We start from the raw sequence: 6,583 nt of genomic DNA, 5'->3' as shown, positions 1-6,583 counted from the left end.
AAGGGCAGTTTATATGTATTAAACGCAACTGTACTGACAACTCTGATTTTCTGATAGAGAGTGAAAAGTTTAGACAATTTTTATTACAGATAGGGTATCGGTTTAAAACCATTAATTGAGCCCTTTTGGAAGTAACTCGTATGGACAGGGCATCCCTGATTTGTGATAAAATCCCAGGTAAATGTAACAGATTCGATTCAGCCAGACCAGTCTTCTTGACCACTTTCAGTCCTGAATTTAACCAAATCTGCAGCATAATTAAATAGCATTTGCCAATAGTCACGGCTGAGAATAGTCTAAAGGACTACATTGATGGCGGATGCAATTTTGTATCAAAAAGGGGGTGTACCCTAGGCAATATTTTGTCCCCTAATCAATTGAAAAAAGTAGAAACACATACAAGGAGTTGGCTAACAGTGAAGGGACATTTCAAATGTAATTTTAGAAATCATATTGCCTGCTCTCATGCAGGTATTGGTTCTACTTTTCAGTCCAGAACCACAAATAGAGTATATCAACACGAGAGTTGTAGTACCTGCCATAATACCTATGTAGTCTATTTAATATAATGTGTAAGCTGCAAGCTTCAATATACTGCTTGCACTACTAGGGAGGCTAGGACACGTATTAGGGAACACCTAAACGATATTAAAAACAATATTAAGTGTCCTGATCTAGCACGTCATTTTATTCATTATCATAACCAAGATGTTTATTTTTTGAGCTGGAAGGTTATAGAGATAGTGCACCCCAAGCAAAGAGGAGGTGATAGAAACAGTTGACTTCTATATTTAGAAGCATTCTGGATTTTCCAGTTGCAAACAAGAAGGCCACAGGGACTAAATATTGAGGGGGATATAATACATTTTTGGAAACGTAATTAAATTAATAATGAGCCCCCTTATCTTGGTCCCTATGTGACTTTACTGTATATATAGCTTTTCCTTCCCCCGGATTTGGGGCACACCCTCTTATACATTGAATATAACCTGTTATATGCTTATTATGTTTTTTTTTTAGCAATATATGTGCAATAATGGCTATAACTGAAACAGTATACAAAGCATATTGTAAAGAGTAGAGATATTCTATCATTACATTTAAGGATAAAAGTCCAGAAGGTGATTAGGCTATTGTTTTCTTTCTTCACCCTTAAACCCTTTGTAGCAAATAATTTATATAGTCTGCTCATTTTTGAATGGTTAATGATTCAATAAAATACAATTGGGTTTCTGTTATGGTTGTTTGGTAAATGTAATGTATAGTATTAGCAAGACCCATTTTCATGCTAATCACTTATTGCTGGTCAGCTAAAAGTTAAACTTCTAACAGAGTTCCAATTAGTGTAAATTAAGGAGCAGCAAATAGTAACCCAGCTTTTTCCATAGCCAATTAGGCAATAGTGTATTTAAAGAAGGCAGCTATGGTTTCTTACTATGTCTATGAATAAGGCCAGGGGGGGCCGAAACGCGTAGGACATATATGGATTAGCTGAGATCCTTTTTGCAATTTTTGAGGATTTTATTTTGCTTGTGTGTATCCATAAAATAAATAACTTTTTATTTAAAGCGCTTATGCCTTGACTCGCTGGTGTTCTATGGAATTTAATGTATAATGTTGCTTATTTTTAAATAACATTGTGCTGATTTTCAGACTACTAACCAAGCCCCAAAGTTTTAGATGTATACTGATGTTTACAGACCCCTGTTTTTGTAATGGGTCTTTTCATATGCAGGAAAGGGGGGAGTGTCTCTCTGTTTCTGCTTCCCAGCCCCTTTCACTGGGTGTCCCAGCCTAACCTCATCAACAGTGCTAAACTGGGAGCTTCAAAGTAAGTTTTTAAAAGGTTGTATTCTTTATTTTTATATCAGTATCTGTGCATATACTTCTTTATAGTAGTGTCTATAACATGCAGTTAAATAGAAATTATTGTATACTGTCCCTTTAACTTTAGGCTGCAGGCTTGCTCATGCCAGCCTGCAGCAAATAGCCTCCAAAGCTGCATACACACCTTGACAAAAGGAGCCCTAACTGCTTCTTCATTCTCCTTTTATCATTCAAATGTTGATTATGCAATTCTAATTTTCTAGTAGCTATTAACTACATAAGTACATATGTGAAGCGGGTGTGACTGGATGTTGGATCAGACGTGCTGCAGGCAATGTTGTAAGGATATAAGAAGAGCATGGAGCATTAATTATAGTGAAGCAAAATATATATAAAAAAAATATTTACATTTTGAAATTGGAACATTTTATTTTCCAGTATTTAGTCATTTTTTAAGTTGAGCTCTTTAGTGAATAACCTGTGTGTATGGTGTAGAATAACCTTCATGTATAAAGTAGAAAAACCTGTGTGTATGGTGTAGAATAACCTGCATGTATAGTGTAGAATAACCTGTGTGTATGGTGTAGAATAACCTGTGTGTATGGTGTAGAATAACCTGCGTGTATGGTGTAGAATAACCTGTGTGTATGGTGTAGAATAACCTGTGTGTATGGTGTAGAATAACCTGCGTGTATGGTGTAGAATAACCTATGTGTATGGTGTAGAATAACCTGTGTGTATGGTGTAGAATAACCTGCATGTATGGTGTAGAATAACCTGCGTGTATGGTGTAGAATAACCTGTGTGTATGGTGTAGAATAACCTGCGTGTATGGTGTAGAATAACCTGTGTGTATGGTGTAGAATAACCTGTGTGTATGGTGTAGAATAACCTGCATGTATGGTGTAGAATAACCTGCGTGTATGGTGTAGAATAACCTGTGTGTATGGTGTAGAATAACCTGCGTGTATGGTGTAGAATAACCTGTGTGTATGGTGTAGAATAACCTGTGTGTATGGTGTAGAATAACCTGTGTGTATGGTGTAGAATAACCTGTGTGTATGGTGTAGAATAACCTGCGTGTATGGTGTAGAATAACCTGTGTGTATGGTGTAGAATAACCTATGTGTATGGTGTAGAATAACCTGTGTGTATGGTGTAGAATAACCTGCATGTATGGTGTAGAATAACCTGCGTGTATGGTGTAGAATAACCTGTGTGTATGGTGTAGAATAACCTGCGTGTATGGTGTAGAATAACCTGTGTGTATGGTGTAGAATAACCTGTGTGTATGGTGTAGAATAACCTGTGTGCATGGTGTAGAATAACCTGTGTGTATGGTGTAGAATAACCTGCATGTATGGTGTAGAATAACCTGTGTGTATGGTGTAGAATAACCTGTGTGTATGGTGTAGAATAACCTGCGTGTATGGTGTAGAATAACCTGCATGTATGGTGTAGAATAACCTGCATGTATGGTGTAGAATACCCTGCCTGTATAGTGTAGAATAACCTGTGTGTATGGTGTAGAATAACCTGCATGTATGGTGTAGAATAACCTGTGTGTATGGTGTAGAATAACCTGCGTGTATGGTGTAGAATAACCTGCGTGTATGTTGTAGAATAACCTGTGTGTATGGTGTAGAATAACCTGCGTGTATGGTGTAGAATAACCTGTGTGTATGGTGTAGAATAACCTGTGTGTATGGTGTAGAATAACCTGCATGTATAGTGTAGAATAACCTGTGTGTATGGTGTAGAATAACCTGCATGTATGGTGTAGAATAACCTGTGTGTATGGTGTAGAATAACCTGCATGTATAGTGTAGAATAACCTGTGTGTATGGTGTAGAATAACCTGCATGTATGGTGTAGAATAACCTGTGTGTATGGTGTAGAATAACCTGCGTGTATGGTGTAGAATAACCTGCGTGTATGGTGTAGAATAACCTGTGTGTATGGTGTAGAATAACCTGTGTGTATGGTGGAGAATAACCTGCGTGTATGGTGTAGATGTAGAATAACCTGTGTGTATGGTGGTGTAAAATAACCTGCCTGTATGGTGTAGAATAACCTGCGTGTATGGTGTAGAATAACCTGTGTGTATGGTGTAGAATAACCTGCGTGTATGGTGTAGAATAACCTGCGTGTATGGTGTAGAATAACCTGTGTGTATGGTGTAGAAAAACTTGTGTGTATGGTGTAGAATAACCTGTGTGTATGGTGTAGAATAACCTGCGTGTATGGTGTAGAATAACCTGTGTGTATGGTGTAGAATAACCTGCATGTATAGTGTAGAATATCCTGTGTGTATGGTGTAGAATAACCTGCATGTATGGTGTAGAATAACCTGTGTGTATGGTGTAGAATAACCTGCGTGTATGGTGTAGAATAACCTGCGTGTATGTTGTAGGATAACCTGCGTGTATGGTGTAGAATAACCTGCGTGTATGGTATAGAATAACCTGTGTGTATGGTGTAGAATAACCTGTGTGTATGGTGTAGAATAACCTGCATGTATAGTGTAGAATAACCTGTGTGTATGGTGTAGAATAACCTGCATGTATGGTGTAGAATAACCTGTGTGTATGGTGTAGAATAACCTGCGTGTATGGTGTAGAATAACCTGCGTGTATGTTGTAGAATAACCTGTGTGTATGGTGTAGAATAACCTGCGTGTATGGTGTAGAATAACCTGTGTGTATGGTGTAGAATAACCTGTGTGTATGGTGTAGAATAACCTGCATGTATAGTGTAGAATAACCTGTGTGTATGGTGTAGAATAACCTGCATGTATGGTGTAGAATAACCTGTGTGTATGGTGTAGAATAACCTGCATGTATAGTGTAGAATAACCTGTGTGTATGGTGTAGAATAACCTGCATGTATGGTGTAGAATAACCTGTGTGTATGGTGTAGAATAACCTGCGTGTATGGTGTAGAATAACCTGCGTGTATGGTGTAGAATAACCTGTGTGTATGGTGTAGAATAACCTGTGTGTATGGTGGAGAATAACCTGCGTGTATGGTGTAGATGTAGAATAACCTGTGTGTATGGTGGTGTAAAATAACCTGCCTGTATGGTGTAGAATAACCTGCGTGTATGGTGTAGAATAACCTGTGTGTATGGTGTAGAATAACCTGCGTGTATGGTGTAGAATAACCTGCGTGTATGGTGTAGAATAACCTGTGTGTATGGTGTAGAAAAACTTGTGTGTATGGTGTAGAATAACCTGTGTGTATGGTGTAGAATAACCTGCGTGTATGGTGTAGAATAACCTGTGTGTATGGTGTAGAATAACCTGCATGTATAGTGTAGAATATCCTGTGTGTATGGTGTAGAATAACCTGCATGTATGGTGTAGAATAACCTGTGTGTATGGTGTAGAATAACCTGCGTGTATGGTGTAGAATAACCTGCTTGTATGGTGTAGAATAACCTGCGTGTATGGTGTAGAATAACCTGTGTGTATGGTGTAGAATAACCTGTGTGTATGGTGGAGAATAACCTGCGTGTATGGTGTAGATGTAGAATAACCTGTGTGTATGGTGGTGTAGAATAACCTGCCTGTATGGTGTAGAATAACCTGCGTGTATGGTGTAGAATAACCTGCGTGTATGGTGTAGAATAACCTGTGTGTATGGTGTAGAATAACCTGTGTGTATGGTGTAGAATAACCTGTGTGTATGGTGTAGAATAACCTGTGTGTATGGTGTAGAATAACCTGCGTCTATGGTGTAGAATAACCTGTGTGTATGGTGTAGAAAAACTTGTGTGTATGGTGTAGAATAACCTGTGTGTATGGTGTAGAATAACCTGCATGTATGGTGTAGAATAACCTCTGATTGAGGTTTCAACTAGTAAAAATAATAAAAACCCAAATATGATTCAGAGTAGCAATTAATACAGATATTCAAACACAATACATAGAAACACACTTACAAGAAGTACAATTCGAGAAGAAAGAAGCCCCTAAAAACTCTGTACAGCTCTATTTTTACCTTTGATAAAGTCTGCACACTACAGCATACAGGGTTTACTGATTTTCTATTGGTGGAATGTGGGAAATTTATTTACATCATTACAGTCATATTATTTTACTCACAATTAGCATAAAATAATTTCTGTTGGATGTGGTTTGAATGAGAACTAGTGTACCAGTTAGGCAGTGTTCCCTCTAAGGCAAGTTTTGTATGTGGCCCAGCAGAGAAACAGTTAATAAGAGAACCACACCTTGCAGTCTGCATTATGCAGTGTTTGCTAATTGCAGGGTGCAGTTACCTAATTAACTGTTTTACTGCTGGGCCGCACATAAAACTGGCCTTAGAAGGGGCACTGCAGTTGAGCCTTTTCCAGCCCCTTATCTGGCATGGGACAGTGAATTTATATAATTGGGTAAATTATTATTGTATGTTTTAGATTAAGGGTACAATTAAATAAATTAAGCTATCTATCATCTACTGTATCTAACTGCATGTCTGTTTACCTATTAGTTGATTAATGAAATATATTTATTAATTAATTTCAGATTCCACGTTAACAAGAATTCTGTTTATCTGCTTTATCAAGCAAGTCTATTTCTCTCTTGTTGAAAAACTTCAAGCCCATGGTCTTTGGTCTTGTCCAGAGATCAGAATAATTATAGAATTTCCTAAGAAAAATAAACTATATCTATTTATCTATCTATCTATCTATAATCTATCTATCTATCTATCTATCTATCTATCTATCTATCTATCATCTATATATATATAT

The sequence above is a fragment of the Bombina bombina genome, chromosome 9 (assembly GCF_027579735.1).
Source record: "Bombina bombina isolate aBomBom1 chromosome 9, aBomBom1.pri, whole genome shotgun sequence".
Taxonomy (NCBI): domain Eukaryota; kingdom Metazoa; phylum Chordata; class Amphibia; order Anura; family Bombinatoridae; genus Bombina; species Bombina bombina.
This window is presented reverse-complemented; position numbering follows the sequence as displayed.